The sequence below is a fragment of the Rissa tridactyla genome, chromosome 10 (genome assembly GCF_028500815.1).
Source record: "Rissa tridactyla isolate bRisTri1 chromosome 10, bRisTri1.patW.cur.20221130, whole genome shotgun sequence".
Taxonomy (NCBI): domain Eukaryota; kingdom Metazoa; phylum Chordata; class Aves; order Charadriiformes; family Laridae; genus Rissa; species Rissa tridactyla.
The window spans coordinates 13,769,610-13,787,477 of record NC_071475.1 but is presented as its reverse complement, the minus strand read 5'-3'; the positions used below and the strand labels follow the sequence as shown (position 1 = coordinate 13,787,477).

The 17,868-nt window shown below is 40.8% G+C and overlaps 1 protein-coding gene across 2 annotated transcripts in view; it reads right to left on the bottom strand.

Moving 5' to 3' along the window:
* The window catches only part of LOC128915584 (contactin-4), a 345,257-nt gene that overhangs the window by 294,428 nt on the left and 32,961 nt on the right, over nt 1–17,868 (bottom strand). For both annotated transcript variants that reach the window (XM_054216146.1, XM_054216147.1), the window contains exon 2: nt 11,266–11,310. The gene's annotated coding sequence lies outside the window, so the exon portion shown is untranslated. The remainder of the gene's footprint in view (nt 1–11,265; nt 11,311–17,868) is intronic.

Genomic DNA, 17,868 nt, shown 5'->3' with positions numbered 1-17,868 from the left:
TTCTTTTGCCTAACAATCCCTAGTCAAGACTCTTAGAATAAACTGAAATTATTACATAAACATTTTAGAGCAGAATAACAAGCACTTCATATTATTTTATAGCCATAAGGAGAATCCCACACCACCAGATGGGTAACAGGATCCACCTGCGATACAGTTGATCCAGTAGCCAGGGAGCCAGCCTTCCACACCTGTTCATGATCCAAAATCCTAGATAAAAATACACATACTTCTTGCTCCCATATGTTTTAAGCGTACAGCTATGCAATGAAGTTTGGCATTCCTTAAGCAGAGGGCAGTATTACATCAGTAAATGGTTATTAAAGTTACCTAATCTACAATATATGAAATTAACGTTTCTGCAGCCTAAGAATACGTATATCCAGGTTACTGACTTTATATATATATATTTAAAAAAATATAAATAATAAAATATAATAATATATAATATTATATAATAAATATAATAATATAAAATATAATAAATATATATTTAAAAAGTTTCGGAAACTACAACTACATTCAATTAGTGCAGAAAACTATAAATAGGAAAGCATTCCAGGCTCCTCCTCCTCCCACCACTCTTTGCTAAGAAAAAAAAAAAAGAAAAAATATTCTTGTCAATATATTGCTTTACTTTGACCAAGTCCTTTTCCTAACTCTTTTCTCAAACATAATCCCAGAAGGTTTACTCTCCTCTCCTCATTGTATGTCACAATTAGCAGTTCATTAAATATAAATGTAAGAGCTACTCGGTCCACTGTTATTCTCTCAGCCCGCACATTCTCCTGCTCCTCACGGACCTGGCACTGCAATCCGCCAACAAGAATAACTACGCTGAGTTTCCCTTTGATTCCATGATGCTTTGGTCCTTCTGGCTCCTGTAATCCCAAAGCACTCTGCTGACGCTGCCCCTCTTAATGGAAAAGTTGGAGCTGAAAAACCTGCCAAGAGATAACATTCACCAGCAAAGTCTCAGCCCTAAAACTTTTCCTAGTGCTTTGACATTTGTGTATCATTCAGAAGCCGCTTGCTCACACAGAGACGTTATTCTCTACCAGTGAAGCACTTCAGATGGAAAGTATTATCTATTCCTAACTGACATCTTCCACTAAATGGAACGTTTAATTAATTTGGTCCTAGGCCAGTCTGATCTCTTTTGCTTGCATGAGGACGAACACGACTTGTAACTCTTTGGCACCGTTTCTTCTTCTCCTCCTCCCCCTCAGAAGGAACTTTAGTTGTTTACAGAATAGATACAAGAAAACCAAGCTGGTATGGTGACACATCATTAGTTAAAAATACACCACAGCATAAAGAGCTTTAGTACAGAGAGAGCATTGGAATGCAGAATTACAAGAAAATGGCTTAGGAAGGAAAATGAAAGTCATCTGGAAACGGATGATTTTTTCTGCTACTGGCTGTAGCAGAAGAACAAAAAGCCTGTAACCGCTTTGTGTATCACTACAGGGGGTGAACTTGGTACAATTATCTGGGTTGAAAATACAGCATAAGGGGTTATAAAAATACTTGAAAAGTATCTCTAAAATGCATACGGTAAACACAGGGTATGGGGGGTGGTGGGGAGGGTCTCAAAAGCAAACCCAAAAGCGTACAAGAGTGCAAGAGCTGCAGGTCACTGAGCAGAGCCAGGCTCACACAAGAAGCAGAGACAATACGATTTGTGACTTAGAGTAAGTTGCAGAAAGCACCAAAGACAAAGAAATGGCAATCCAGCAAAGATGACAGCATCTTCTTGGGAGATTCGCTGTGCAGAACCCCACAAAGTTACTTCACACGCGTGCCACACGCACGGTCTGGCAGACGAAGGTGATGAGTTCTGACAGCAACAGAGAGACAGCGTAAGACAGGGATGCCCAGACCTCGTCCGGATCTACACTTGTCTGAAAACCAAAGCAACTTCCAGATGTGAGCAATGTGCCACCGGAGAGAGAAGTAGCACATCTCCTGTCTGAAATTATTTGTAACGCCGCGTAACGACGCTGAGCTGCTGCAGACTCTCTCAGCAGCTGAAAGAGCAAGCCCAGGTCCACGATTCAAGACAGATGCCTCCAGAGGTCTTTATAAAAAGGCCGCTTACACCTGCTTAGAAACACAAAGTTCACACTAACGCAATTAATTGCGAAAACCAGTAGATGAATTTTAATAAGGGCACACCCATCTGTCCTCCACGTGCCGCAGCCACAAGCCCTTCTGCTTTAGGGCACAACGTCCCGCGCGTTGCCCGGGATCCTCTCCATGGGAACAGCTGAGACTTCAGGGCCTGCTTATAACCACATCCATCCCCAGCTTGGGCACATCTTAATTAAATGGCAACTGTAATTAGCGCACAACATGGAAGTCTCAAAAAGATGCGGAAAAAAAAAAAACATGTACTGCTGAGTGCCAGAAAGTGAGGGGCTTGTACCTCGGTGGGTCAGTCAATCCCTTCCAATATCCTTCCAGTTTAAAAAGAAACCTAACCAAGCTAATCAATATAACCCCCGTTACAAATTGATAAGACAGACAGTAGCTGGCTATAAAATGGTGTACAATTAAAGTGCAACAGAAGCCAAGGATAAAGGAAAAACAATAATAGAGTAACACGGGTGGGTTTTCACACATGTTGGTGGGAACAAGAAGCACATTGAGCAAGGCCATGCTGAGTCGGAACCAATACAAGCTGGTCCCAAGAGCATGCAAGCCATTTAGAAAGCTCGAAAGATTGGAAAGTTTAAGATCTTGATGTATAAAAAGAAATTGTGAGCGATATACTCTTGTAGCACTATCAAAAAGAAGAATTACTAATAGGAGACTGTCAATGGTGAAGGCTAAAGTTGTGCTCAAGTGGCCTAACTTAATGTGTAGCCTACTGCAGCTACAGCACTGCGTACCTTCTGAAAAAAGTCATCAACAAAAAGCGAAAGTGATGCTATAGTGACATTTTACAGGTGGAGAAAAGAGGTAGCTCTAATCATCAGCCTCTGAAGAGGTGTTTTAATTCTAGGATAACAGACTGGGGCAAAACCTAAACAAAACCAAAGAAAATCAGGACACATCTGTTCAGCCTGAAAACAGTTTTTTCCCGTCTGCTTCCTGTGGAAGAAAAAAAAAGACTTCAAGGACTGTGCTGAAGATCACATCTCACGTATCAAAGCAGGTGATACGGTAGAATTGTGATAATTCTTGTGGAATGAGAGGAACGAAGATTAAGAGGAAAATGAGGAAATAAGAGATCTTTGAACTACTTTGAAGTAGGGCACCACAAAGCTGATTCAGATTCCCATTAACTTCAGTAGTGCATGAAATACAGTTTACTAGCTGTATGGCTTCTTATTCAGGGAATACTAATATTTGGCAGTTAAGCTATTGAAATAAGTACATTACAGTAAGTGACAACTAACATACATTGCTGCGTGCTCCTAACTGGTAATGAATCAGAAGTACAAAGGAAAACACAGACCTAATAGTGCTACAGGAAAGAACTGATGGAAAGGAGTTGTTTCACGTGAAGAGGAATGAAAATAGTGGTTGTGTGACTAAAGTGATAGCTTCTAAAAGATTTAAAAGTGGCAGGGGAGCTGAAGTGATGAAAAAAGCCCAGAAGGAATTCCATACTGGAGACCAAAAAATAAACATAAAAAATTAGTCATATTCTGATTCCTTCTTTATGCCACATGGTGTATTGAGGACAGCTGCCACTCAGTAAGTACTGAAATAACTTTGTACCACAAAACTTTGAGCAGGGCAGTTGCACTACATCATCTCTACAGATCCCTTCCAAACTCAGCTATTCCACGAAAACAAAACTCGCATGCAACATGTTATACAGGAAGTTATCATTTACAAAAAAAGTAAGACTATGAGAAATTGAAACAGAAGACGTTTCCAAGTAGGGAGGCAAAGATGTTCTTCCTAAGATAGTATAAATCGGTACAATGATCAGGTTGAATGAATTAGGCAAAACAAAAAGATATTTTCCTTCTCAACAAAGGCACTAACTTCAGCTGTGCTCCTACGAAACTAGGAATCAAAATTCAAAATAGACTTTAAAATTCACCCTAAGAAATATTTCTAATTCCCTCAGTCGGCAGATTCATCTTTTGAAGCAAGACATCAGTTTGCCAAAGCACTTTTGTTAGGGCAAGGGATGCAAACACACACCCAAGACCAATATAGGTAAAGACAGACAGACCAGGCAAACGCTTCTCAAGTAGAACAAGTCACGCTGCAACACTTTTTTGCAGAATCATATTATAATATTTTGTATTGATAGCAATAAAAGGGTGACAGAATTAGGTTCTAGTAAAGATTAGACTAAATATTTTAATCCGCAAAGCAAAGATTAATTTCAACTAATTACAGATTTCCTGAAGCACCTTAGTTTCTGTTTAAGTTGTTTATTTCTGGGGAATTGAAGATTTTAAAAAGAAAAAGAGAAAAAGGGTAAAGCGTGCCACAAGGAACCATGAGTGGTAAAAAGGCTCTGGTGTTTCATCCAGACATTAGTTTAGTTTTGGATTTCCTAATTTCTAGTCAGAGGTATCGCTTTTTTCAGGTTCAAAGTGGTCCTGCTCCATGAATCTGAGCGGAGAACTTGAGTATGTTGGTGTGGCATCAAAACTGGCAGCAATCATTTCATGTTTCCTAATTTCAGGATCAAAACACACCTTCACATTTGCTGACTTGAGCATTTTTTTTTTTTGCCTTACGAATGTTTGGGTTAAGGGGCATGCGAGATGCCAAGTTGGTACAACTCATTTACATTTCTAAAGTAAATGTTTAATATTCTAGTAGTCTGAAATTAATTTCCTAAATGTTAATTGATGCTATTGAAAATTGCTAAGGGCATATTCAAGACATTTCAAATGATTAACTCAAGATTTGATGGCAAAGAAATCATTTCAGTAATGGTCAAAGCCATTGCTATACCTCATCCCACCTCTAGCAAGAAATGCTTACTTTTTTTTTGCTTACTGAAAATCAACTAAAACTGGTGCAGTTTAATGTAAAATTGACAGTCATCTCAAACCTGATTTCTTCTCCTTCACTTGAGGACAGGGCTCCTTTTATGGGCGTTTCAGGCCCTTTCTAATTTGTACCGTGGATATCACTGACGAAATGAGGCTATTCAAGTTCTCTTGCCACTCAGCCCATCAGTGTCATGACTGCATCATTAAACAATTAAAAGAAAAATATTTAAAATGTTTGATTTGCAGCTCCCAACCCCTGCAGGGTTGGGAGCTGCAGCCCCAGGCAGTGGAAAGCAGCTGGAGATGACCCCACTGCCCAGGCTGAGGGTCTCGGGCTCCCCGACACACATGCCAGGGATGCATCCCAGAAGTCCCACTGTCCTCCCTTTGTACAGTTGGATCCCAGAAGACAACCATCACCAACAGCCTGCCTTTTAAACCTACGTATTCTAGCAAATTGAGCAACTGTCCTACCTTAAATTGCTTCCTAAAAAGAAATTTTGGGAAGGAGGTAAAAAGTTGCTTTTGATTTTAGAAGTCCAGCCTATATCCACAATACTTGTAAGATACTAAATACAATAAATCTCATTGAATTTGGTTATCCTCAACATTATCTTGTTAGCAATTGATTATTTATCTGCAAGAAAGCATATGGTGTTCCTCTTCCAGTTTGTAGGATAAACTACGACTCTCAGTTCAGATTAACAATCTACTAAAAAGCATCAAATGCACGAAGACCAAGCAGCAGCCCAAACTCAATAGGTGTGTTGGGGAAAACGCATCTGTCTATGAATAAACAGAGAATCATGTCATTCCAGAACTGTCACTCCGGCATTCTTCAGGAGCTTTACACCCACTTAAGTATCCCTTGAGGCACCAGCCACCACGAGACACGGGATGACGGATGTACCATCTCGAACAGCAAATCCTACTGTGATTTTAATTGAATTACAGCAGCCATTTTATTTTCTGCAGAGCCTCTAGACTCCGCATTGCTTGCTTCCAGTGATTCAGCAGTTTATTTCTCAGCACACTAATCCCTCCATAAGACAGTTTCTCATTCCTTTTAAGTAGTGCTTCTGACAGCAGCTACCTATATCTTTGTTGTTTAAGGCTCTCCCTCTTTTTTATTAAATAGAAGTAGTTTATCTCAGACATACTTCTTTTGCTTTCAGACTCCACCACTTTTACATCCATGAGAAGGCTCCATCTTTTAGCAGTTCAGGAGTTGCCCTCACAATATACTTTTCCTCTGTGCCATTAAGCTCACCTGACAGCAGTGCTGCAGAAAGGAAAAGAGGAGAGAGACGAAAGGAAACCTGAAGCCCAGAGGATAAGCAGCAGACAGCGACTCCCACCTACAAACATAAGCCAGCTGTGAAGTGTTCCTCACAATATCTGGAAAATACATGTTTCCTTCGCTATTTGCGGGGGACTTCAATAAAACCGCCAACTGGCTATTTTAGTTGCTAACCTAAAGGGTGCAGAAAGTTCCATTAATATGGGGGAAAAAAAAAGGTCAAATAGGCAACAAACGACTGCCAGGACCTGCCTCTGCCAGAGCAGGCAGTGGGGAAGTATCAGCAATTTTTAGTCTGGAAAAAAGACGACTGAGGGGAGATCTTATCAACAGAATACTTAAAGGGTGGGTGTCAGGAGGATGGGGCCAGGCTCTTTCCAGTGGTGCCCGGGGACAGGGCAAGAGGTAATGGGCACAAACTTGAGGATAGGAAGTTCCACCTAAACATGAGGAGGAACTTCTTCACCCTGAGTGTGGCAGAGCCCTGGCACAGGCTGCCCAGAGAAGTGGTGGAGTCTCTGTCTCTGGAGACATTCCAAACCCACCTGGACGCGTTCCTGTGCAGCCTGCTCTGGGTGACCCTGCTCTGGCAGGGGGTTGGACTAGATGAGCTCCAGAGGTCCCTGCCAACCCCGACTGTTCTGTGATTCTGTGTAACCATCATTCAATAACGCCTTTGAATCAAGGCTGATGCATCTTGACCTAGCTATTTAAGCAACAGCTTAAAACTTACTCGGTTTAGCGACTCTCTATTGTAGTAATGAACAGTTTTAGAATACCATAATAGTTGCTTTCGACCATCATCATCCAACAGCCATTAGCTGTTTATCTCAGAATATTAATCCTCAAAGGGTGACCCTCATGTCCAAAATACACTCTCAGTCATGAAGAATGATTAATATATTATTCCAAGCTAGTCCACAGAACCACTTTTAGTGGCATTTTATCATCAAAGTTACTTTCCCCTTAATCAAAGGCTAATGCAACATGAACTCCTTAAATATGGGCTGCACCATAAGATAAAGTTAGCAACCTTGAAAAGGCTGGAAAATAGCAATTTGCACACACAAACACAAGATTTAGAACTACCATCATAACCTGCATCATCAATCACAAGCAACAGTGGCTTTAACAGGACTATTTTCAGAGTATATTAAACTTCATGACATCTTAACCTTCTTGTAAGGCCACGATAATCTCTTTACAATATCAAGCAAGTGAAGGAGGGCAGATTTGCTTCATGCAGAAATATTCTTTGCAGCAGATTTCATAAGCAATGGCATTGCTGCCTTACCAGACATTCGTTGGTGTTATTTTCAGCCCCCATGTACCCACTCAGGGAACACACACAACACATCTTCACACGCTTTCTGAAAGACAGTACACTCCGGAAGTTTTGCACAACTGCAAGAGAAAGCTCTCACTGAAATGAGAGAGAAATGGGTAATACCTCGTCTTCCAAAACCTGCTTGCAAGGGAGAGATCTGGGCAGGTGCCCATGACTTTTAACATAACTTTATTATAAGTTTTGTTCAAGTATCCTGTTGGTGCTTTTGTATTCGTCATGTTCTTATGAAAAGTCAAGTCAATAGTACTCCATCCTAAATATTACTGTTACACAAGAAAAAGGAAAAATCTCAAGCAAAATGCTGCAATAATTATAACCCACATTGTACGTATGAAAAAAGTTGTCATTTTATTCTGCTGCAAAATCAGCAAACTATCTCTGAGGTGCAACTTCAAGGAGAGCAGAGTGTGCTCATCTTTTAAAAGACACCACTAAATCTACCGTCAAATGGCAATTGCGCTAATTCAGTTTTTCAAATGACTTCAGAACAATTGCTTAAGTTTTAATTGTTCGGGTTTCCACGCAGAGAGGAGCACTGTCGGTATGAGAAGCCCAACGAATGCAAGAGAAGGAGGTGTCTAAGGAGAGGGCTGGCAGAGAGACAAAGAAGGCGCAGAAAGGGAGAAAGGAACCGGGATGGAAGGAAACCAGGAGATAATAAAGGAGGAAAGGACATAGCAGATCTTCAGAGGAGATTTAGGGAAAGAGTAAGAAGACATGGTGGCAGACACATCAGGCTATAAGGAGCCTAGGAAGGAGGACAGTTATTTTCTATGGATCTTGAGAAGCAGAGGGATGCTTGGAGATCACAAACAAATCCTGTCTTTGAAGGAGTGATCTAGAAGTTACAAGCAGTAAGCCAACATCCAAGTAATCCTCTTACACAGTGACACACAGCGCTTCCAACTGAGCAAGTTTCCACCTGGAATGAGTGGCACTTCTCCAGATTCAAGTAGCCAACAGCTCTGAGACACAAACATTCACACACCAGGCAAATGGGGAGCTTCCGCTTTGCTGCTGGATGCCAGTGGAGGAAGAAAGGCCCTACAGTTTCGAACCAAGCCGTAATTAACTGCTACTCAGACTATAAGGCTGAAAGCACGTTCATTATTATTTCCTTTCCTAGAGCTATTACCCAGCACATTCAGTTTTCCTATGCAGGCAAGGACATTTCTCCAGCGCAACCGTACACCGTGTCTGCTGGTAATACTTCTAATTAAAATTACACTGTAAGCCTGGTTGTTGAATACAATGCACAGATGCTACAAGCTTTCTAAGATGACTGTTAGCCTGTAGCTGTTTTAATTAGCTTGACAGGTAATAAAGTAGAATTTTATAATTATACCATTATAATGCACAAATGTTTCCTTTCAAATCTGTACTTACTGAGTCACTTAGGTAAACAACAGCCAGTTTTGGTTCACCAAACAGACTGGAAGCAAAACCCCAAACTTGGCTTCCTCTATGCCTTGCTTAAGGCTTAGCCAGGGCCACATGCTGCTTAGGAGTGTGGCTTAGAAAATCCTTCCCTCCCTTAGAGGCGAAATGTGTGTAAAACCTGACTTAGCAGTCCCCATAACTGCGCTTTTGTCCAGCATAACAACGGGTGTGATCCCTTACTTCCCCAAAAAAAGCGTTCCTTGAAAGAACAATGCTGGATCTCAAGGTACACTGCTCACCAAGAGCCCCACCAGCAAGTGGCAGATTTTAGACACACACATTTTGTACAAGTTATCTGCTCCAGGCATCAGAGGTTTTTTTCGTGTTTGGATTGTTGGAGGGGTTTTTTGTTTGTTTTTTGTTTTGTGGTTGTTTGGAGGGTTTTTTTTTCCTCCAGATTGCTATTCTGACCCCCCTTCCCATACACCACAAGAACACAGTTCTGGCTTGTTGGTGCAGTTATCAGACCTAAACACTACACATCGCATCCGTGAACTTTTAAGCACTTTTATTTGCTAAGCGCTTATCCACACTTAGCTTTTTTTTAAATACCACTTCACTCCAAATGCCACACTGGTTATATCACAGAACTGAGGCATTTAACACAAATTCCGATCACATTCTTGCTAATGAGAAGTGTTTACCAAATAGTTACTTACGTTGTTCTGTAAACAGAAAGCAATTTCCATTCTTCTGTCTATAGTGGTGTCAGCATTTGCGAGCCATTACTATATGCATATAGCTGTCTACTCCAGTCGTTCACACTTGCTATCAAACTGGCATTAAGGATTTGGAATGCAGAACACAAGTCTCTAGCCTAAAAATAATATCCCGAGATTTGATCCTGCACTTCTTATTCAGGCTCAATTAATCAAGGTTGCCTAACTCTTCAGAAGTACTTTTCATCAGCAGATTGAAAACACTTTCCAAATGAAATGGGTATCAGTATCTCCTTTTTACTATGGGGAACCTGAAAACGAGATTTCACCTGAGAAACGGCTTTGAAGCTAATTTAGGAGTACTGTCCAAAGGGATAAGGAGTCCATTATTCAAAGTTATCTTTTATATTAAGAAATAAGCTTTTCCTTTCAGACCACTAGAAAGTGATATATCACAAAATTTATCATACTGCCTTTGAAAACCTCACACAAAGATAGCTTTGCAAATTTAAGAAGGTCCAAGCTGAATAAGAACAGTTTACTTGATCTACAGCAGTAATTCAGTTTTCATTATAAACACCACTGAGGAGAAGATTCTGAATTACTCCAAAAGGAAATGAAGGATTAAGAAATTAAATATTTTGATCAGAAGACATCTGTAACCTCTCTGAACAGACAGGGCAATAATGTCTAAAACTAAGAAGGAAGACTTTTTTTTTTTTTTCTGAAAAGTTTTTGTTCTCCTTCAGGGATTACCTAGCATAATTCATACTTAAAAGCATGTTGATCTGTGATAGGAAATTTATCTGTGGAGACTGGCTACACAGAAGCCAAACTTGGTTGGGGCAGTTTTGGGACAGGGCAAAAGCAACACAGCAGAGATGCGGAAGGCACAGCCTTCTCTTCTTGACTCAACCAGAGCTGGTCATGCCAAAGAGCAAAATATTTCACACTTAAATCTATGTTTCATACATGATGTTGTTCCAGGAAAAAAGCACAAGATAATTTCAGGATATACAGGACAAAGCCCACCTCTCAACTGAAAATACTGATTCCTTTGGACAGTCAAGCTGAGATGCCATTAAGAAAATTTCAGTTTCGAAGTGCCACAGGCTTGTTTGTCTAATTCAACTATAGAGTCGATCAATGATTAATTAAACGCCAATTTTGAAAACTTTATGACATGAAAAATAAGAGCCAAACTACAAAAAACACTGTTGATAACAGGATACCATTTTGTAAAACACTCCTGAAGTTAAATACATATTTTTTTTAAACAATGGTACATTTACAAGAACAGTTTTCCGAAGGCAAGCTGTTCCACATAGAATTGCCTAAACACAATAGATACACCCTAAGAGCTTAAATGCAGACTTCTGACATTCTTTTAAAAAAGGTAAACAAACCCCACTGTTGATGTGCTGAGAAACATTGTGTAAGGCAAACACAATGCAAAGAAAGCTTTGACATTCAATGCAATGACGTTAGAAAAGAAGAGAAATTAATATCACCAACAAATCAAAATTAGTATAAAAAAATTGTTACCTTCTCCAGTGCATGATATGTAGACTTCAGTCAAATTTCCAATACCTGAAAGTAGAAATTCATATGGAAAGTCAGTTATACTGATATTTTAAGTCATTAATTCTCATCCGTGATAACTTATTTTGCAGACAAAAAAGGCTGTCTTTGATTATTTTTAGTCTGCTATTTTCAAAATACCACAAGGTAAAAAGCAGTAAACGGGTCAGATGCTCTACAGAATTTTTCCACGGCTTGGTTCACAGCTTCCCCCTACTCCACTGAGGTCTCCCTCTCCGAGGGCACCCGCCACAATGCGCCGGCCCATTGCTCACTGCAGACTCTGCACATCACACAAGTTCTGCCATTCCTCATGGGACTACTTGAACCTTATTTTCAACTCTAATGACTTTACTAAGGGCTGATAAACACTTTCAGCTGCTAAAGCCTCTCACAGCAAATCCCCATCTTCCCCCACTGCTCAAATGCTCTTGGTTTTCCAAAGCTGGCATAAACGCCCAGCTTCCCCCTCCATCACTGCTAACTCAGGGCAAGTCTCAGTTGAGAGCAAACCAACCTAAACTCCAAAGAAAGGGCCAAAACACAGCCTTTTCCTAAGGAGTTCCAGTACAACCATTAGATCATCCAAACTAATCACATTTTGAAAAGTAGAAAAAACAATGGGAAACCTGTTCAATACATGTTTTTCATCACATAGCTTCACATGTTCAGTAGCTGCCTATGGGACACAATACATACGGCAGATGCAGAAGATACATTTCTCAAATTAGAGCTGGAGAAGCACCATAATGGAGCAAACATACTAAGAAATATAAACTTTTTTTTTTTCCCCCACTATCAACACATTCCAGCTAGGAGAGGCACAAAAACAGACTGACTTTTTGGCCTAAAGATAAGTGTTGGTCATCCATTTTCTAACTGAAGGGTTGTAGACTGTATTATAACTCAAGATGAGGAAGTCACAACCAGAAGACACCCCCTACTTCTGTTCAAGTCTGTAATACAGTTGCTACTGAAGTCCCCGAGAATACAAAAGGCTTCTACACCACGTGCTCTCACCAGTTTTGCTGTGGGAGACTTTGTGCAAAGGAATTACATTGCTGGTAGTCTACCGGCATATTATGGCTTCATTTAACAAATACGTACCACTCAAAGCAGCTTTTAGTAATGACTCGGGGTGACGTTTCTCAGCCTGGGCTCCAGAGTTGGGCTCACAGAGCGAGAGGAGTCACAGACTGGCTTATCTGTGGTTTTGCACAGCACTCCTTGGCACCCAGCTCTGCTGGAGGGAAGAGCTCCCTTCCAGTCCAAGAGACCTGATGGGCCACGGGTGGGATCCAGCACCAGCGCTGAGCACGGGCAAGCTGGCTCCTCGAGGAGCAGGCTTCAAGGCAGGCAGAGCCAGATGGAGCCCCACTGAAGTGAGCACAACACTGGGTAGAGCAGATAAATATTTGACATTCAGAGCTACGCTAATTAGACATCAAGAAGAAATGAAGGGTTTCATACCAATCAAAATATTACTCTATTTACTGTAACTGTTCAACTTATCACTTCAGTCATAGAAAGTTTAGGAGAACAACTTGCACAAGTTAAGAAATGCTCCAACACCAACATTGCTACATATTTTTAAACACCTACGAATCCATCCCTTGCTGCTGAAAACAAAGAAGAAAAAACCTCCAGCTTTTTACTTTGAAAATTCTGATCTTCTCTATACTTGCCTATCCATCTCTAAAGGATCCCTGAACTTATGTGGGCATACAGGGCAGAGAGCCAAAGCAGAAGAGAGGTTTCTTACAAAACACCTGTCACACAACCTTCAGAATTCCATTTGGTTTGCGTTGGCTTTTATTTTTTTTAAATCCCTGTCATGCTTGTGTGCATAATTGAGCTAGGGTGGGGCTTTTGGCACTCATGTGTGAGACTCCGGATCATATCTTCATTTTTCTCTTCCCCCACAATCCCAGAAAATGCACTTACTGCTAAGCCTATTACCGCTTTCTTCTGTTGGAGCTGCTCACGTTGGTTAGATATTCACTCAAGTGGGACATCTGATCTCCCACACGGCCATTGAGTGCTTTGGATACTGAGTAATTTGGGGGTGGAAGGAATAGGTCACTGGTTAGAAAAACCTCTACACTATGACTTCTGTCTACTTCACAGATCAGCAGCACGTACCTACTCAAGTCCTTCAGAAATTTCAGCTTCCAACAACAGAAAGACTTTTGGGCACAATTCCTTAAAACACTTTGCATTGGCAGAGAGATACTGACTTAAACCAGGGAATAGAATATTTTCAGAATTCAGAATGTTTTACTTTCAGTACGGTATTTCATTGCAAAAGGCTGAATGTTGCTCTTCATAGTGACGTGTTTGAGATGGTGATTAAAGTAATCGTACCTTATCCTCACAAGCAGCACTGAACCTGGACTTCCAGGCTTGAAAACCTAAAGCATTTCAATTATATTACCTCCAAAAATTCAGCAGTGCTCAAGCGATTTTGCTAAATAATAAAAATCCTCCCATAGCCTGGAGGGTTTGGCCACAGCTTCCAATCAATTCAAACACACACCTCCATCCCGAGTGACGAACAGACTGGAACAGGTACTGAGGGAAACAGACAGTGCTCTCTCCCCGAGGTGATGCTCTGGAAGACAGCACACTAAGAACGGAATTTAGCAGCTTCAGTATTTGCTGCATCCCTTGTCAACAGAAGGCTTTGAAAAAACTTCAGAACAGAAATATGAAGTCATCTCCAAAGGAAAAGGCAACAACACTCTTTTAATGTGGCTCCCCAGTTGCCACTCCAATTGTTCTGGAAGCTATAACTTCCAAGAAAGCTAAAAAGAAATTCAGTTTTGTGCAATCCTCATTTCATGTAAAGGAACAGCACATACTTCAAGGAGAAAAAAAAAATCACTTATGGATAGAAAATAAAAAGAGAGGCACCACTTCATTTCACAGAAATACTCTATAATTGCACCAAAAAATTCTGCTTTTCAGGTGGAGGCAGTTCTTTGGGAGCTGGCAGCTGGGAGTACTGATGAGAGCCTGAAGAAGAGTTGATCTCATCTGCTGCCAGCAGAAATCGTACATTACGCTCCGAGTTTATATTGACACACTAATGCAGACTGAGCCAAAAGAAGCTATCCCTCAGAAAGCCGAGGTACATTTCCCACCTGGAAGTTTATTAGCATAATATGCAAATACTGACATTCCTAGTGCATCTTTCCTCAGAGTACTTAGGCGAGATACGACTGCAGAGTAAGGGTGATGGTACTTCTCCACTGGAGGAAAATCAACCCTCGTCGATGGCAGGAACATTGCTGAAGCATCAGGCTCTGAACCCCCAAAGCAAAATTTTCCCTTGGTCACTTCGAACACGCAACAACTCATTTGCTGATGTTTTTTCATCTTTTTACTATCCCTAGCTCTATTCTGGGCTTAGGCTTATCAAACTAGCCTACTCTGGCACTGTTTTGTATTGCCTACCAAACCATAAACTACCCTTGTCCTATCTTCCAAATTCCTTGGTTTTAAGAAAGCTTAAATAAGGAAACTACGAGACTTTGCATCTCTCTGCTTCACTCCAGCCTCAAATTAGGCACTCCAGAACCCCTCAGACTGCAGATTTGTCTTTATCTGAAACCCCCAATGTACCGTTTAAGAGCTTTTCCTGCTTCTTTTTTCTAATACGAACTTGATATCCTTCAAACCTTTCACCTTCTAGGGCTAGGTTATCAAATAATCAAGTGCATCTGAACCTGCTCTTGCTGGTTTTCGTTTCCAGCAGTCCTACCAGCCTTCACGAGGAAGGCTGTTCCTTGCCGCTGCTCCTACTGCCGTCCCTATTCCTGCTCCTGGAGCAAAGTCCATGCCCATCAAAAACAAAGCCAGAGGATGCTAACTCTGAAGTATCCCCTGGTTTTACTACCTATATCAACAGAAGAACAGCAGGCAGTCTGGCAAAGATGGTATCAAGCATCAGCCACGCCATTTCCCTGCTGAGGAACCCACACCTTACTCCGCATCGTCTACCAGCTGCAGCCCTTCCTCAGCAACATCCCAATCCTTGGCTTGCCTCCTGCTCACGAATCCAAACATTGTTATTAACACAATAGATTGATCACGGGAGCTAAACGGGAAAGAGACAGCTTTCTGGAGCCGAAATATAAATCCGGTATGCATTTGTCACAGAAGCATTTCCTGCGCATTTAAACACGGTTTAGTGAGTCAGCCAAAAGCGTTTTGCAAGTGTAATCTATCTCATGGAGGAAAAGCTCAAAAAGCCTAATCACCATCATAGCTCTCCCAGGGTTTGATAGGTTTAACTTAAAAGTAAAATGCTGTCAAAATAGAGATCCCATGTGGTTTATTATAACCAAAAAAGGTGAAAATTAAATATTTCAAAGTGTTATTTTGAGGTAGCAAAATACCTTGGTCTCATCAAGTGGGGACGAGCATTACACATTTATATTGGATTTTTAGGCTTTACAATGCCATTTGTTTGATGTCATTTGCTTCATAAATGAAAAGAACGTTGACCTGCATGACTGCGTATTGATAATAAAATAATCTTTACACACCAGAATTCTTTGGAGAGATTGTCAAAGAAATCTCAAAGTGATTCACCAGCTGGCTCATAAATTGAACTTGTACGATACATAACACTTAAAATTGTCTTCTATTACTTAAAATGAGCTTCCCTGCTCTGTCAGAATAGGCGTAGAACAACCGCTTACTGACTGTACGTGGAGAAGAGGCACCTCTCCGAAAGAGATTTCAAAGCTATTTTCCCATAGAGATACAGGTGGAGAGTCCATGTGTCAGTCAAAAGCCCAGAATAATGACAAGAGACTGCATTCAGAGAGGATGATGCGTTCATCGCCTTTCTATTTTAAATGCAAAGTAATGAAATGCCTTAAATTGTTTTTTGCATTGTCCGAGTGATACTCTAGTATCTCCAAACTGCTGATTAAGAGATCCTTTGCTCATTTGCATATAGTGCATCAACCCGGCCACTTACCAAAGGTTTTTTTAACTGAACATGTCAGGCTTTGATGACACAAAGGAAAAATTCACCTCAGGTACAGTCAGGTTTTTTTGCACGTGTGTTTTCATTACCACGGTATAACATCATCTTCACAGTCCCACTACAGCTTGTTTTCCAAGCAACAGAAGGGGACAGGTTGTACCAGCTCCTCCCTAAGAAAACCACATTTTATTCACCCTCACTGTAAGCTGCAGGTTTATAGTTGTCTTAATTTTTAATGAGATGTCAAGGGCCCATGTAGCAGCTCTAATGCTGTACAAGACCCGAGTTTCACTCCTCCTCCCCAGGGAGCAGAGGTTGCCTCGGCTCTCCAAACCATCCCCAGCCCACTCAACTTGCTGGTGACTCTGCAAAGGGTCCAGCACAGCTTTACAAAAACAGATGGGATCTTCTAATACTTCTGCACTTTCTTTTCAAGCCTCTACTTGGCCACAAGCCTGCCTCGGCTGAAGGACACAGCGCAAAGGATATTGCTCAATGTCACATCCCAGTGATTCTTTGCATGAAAGAGCGAGCAGAAGTTAACAGGCTATACCTACCAGGGAAGGGAGGGGACCATTAGTTCCCCTTCGCTTCTTGTTCCTATCACTCTGTTGTATTAAATCTTTTCTGACTGGGATTGAAGTGCCAGGACCGAAAATTATAAGTGATCAGAAATATCTCTAATCACTTGTAACCAATTACAAAATACCAACCAAGAAAGGTCAGTGATAAAAAAAAATAAATCAGGTACTGAGTAATTAGTGTCTACACAGCTTGTAATAATTAGCAACCTTGATGGTTAATTTCACATGTTTTACCATTCAGTTTTTATTTGAGGTGACAACTTAGTGCTTATTTGCAAGCTAAGCTATGTATTCACATAGTCCCGATTGCTGTAAATGAAGGCCTTAAATATTTACTGCTAGTAAAGATTTTGAACTTTTAGCAAGATTATCTTCTAATACTCAGCAGTGAGATTTTTATGACCTTCTGGGTCGAGGAATAATCTTCTGCAACAAGGTAAAATGGATGTACACCCACAGTCTATCCTTGCTAGAGCTACAGCTCCATCACTGTTAAATTGTTTGTTTTTCTTCTTTTTAATTTGTTCCTTGTCCTTGCAAACCAGAAGACATTTCAGATCGCCCACATACTCCCTCCTCAACACCATGTTCTCCAAAAAACAAGATCTTTTGCTTTCTAAGTTGGTTTTGTTAAAAAAAAACCAAAAAAACGGCTAAGTTACATAACTGGGTCAGACAGTGCAGAGATGCACAAAGTCTGCAGAGGGCTTTGAAGTTAAACACGTCCCACACCAACCACCAAACAGACACCTGGTGCTTACCCCCATTCTTTTATATAAAAAAGCAACAGTACGAATAAGATATTTAACTTTATATTGCTGTATTCAGCCAACATGGATCAACGTTAGATGAACAGAAGACACGACACTGACACCACGCAAAAAAAAATTAAAAAATATCAAGCCTGCAACATTGGACTAAGGGAGTCCTCATCGGCTTTGCAGGTTGCCACCACAAACACAAACAGTGGGGTGTTTGGTGTGG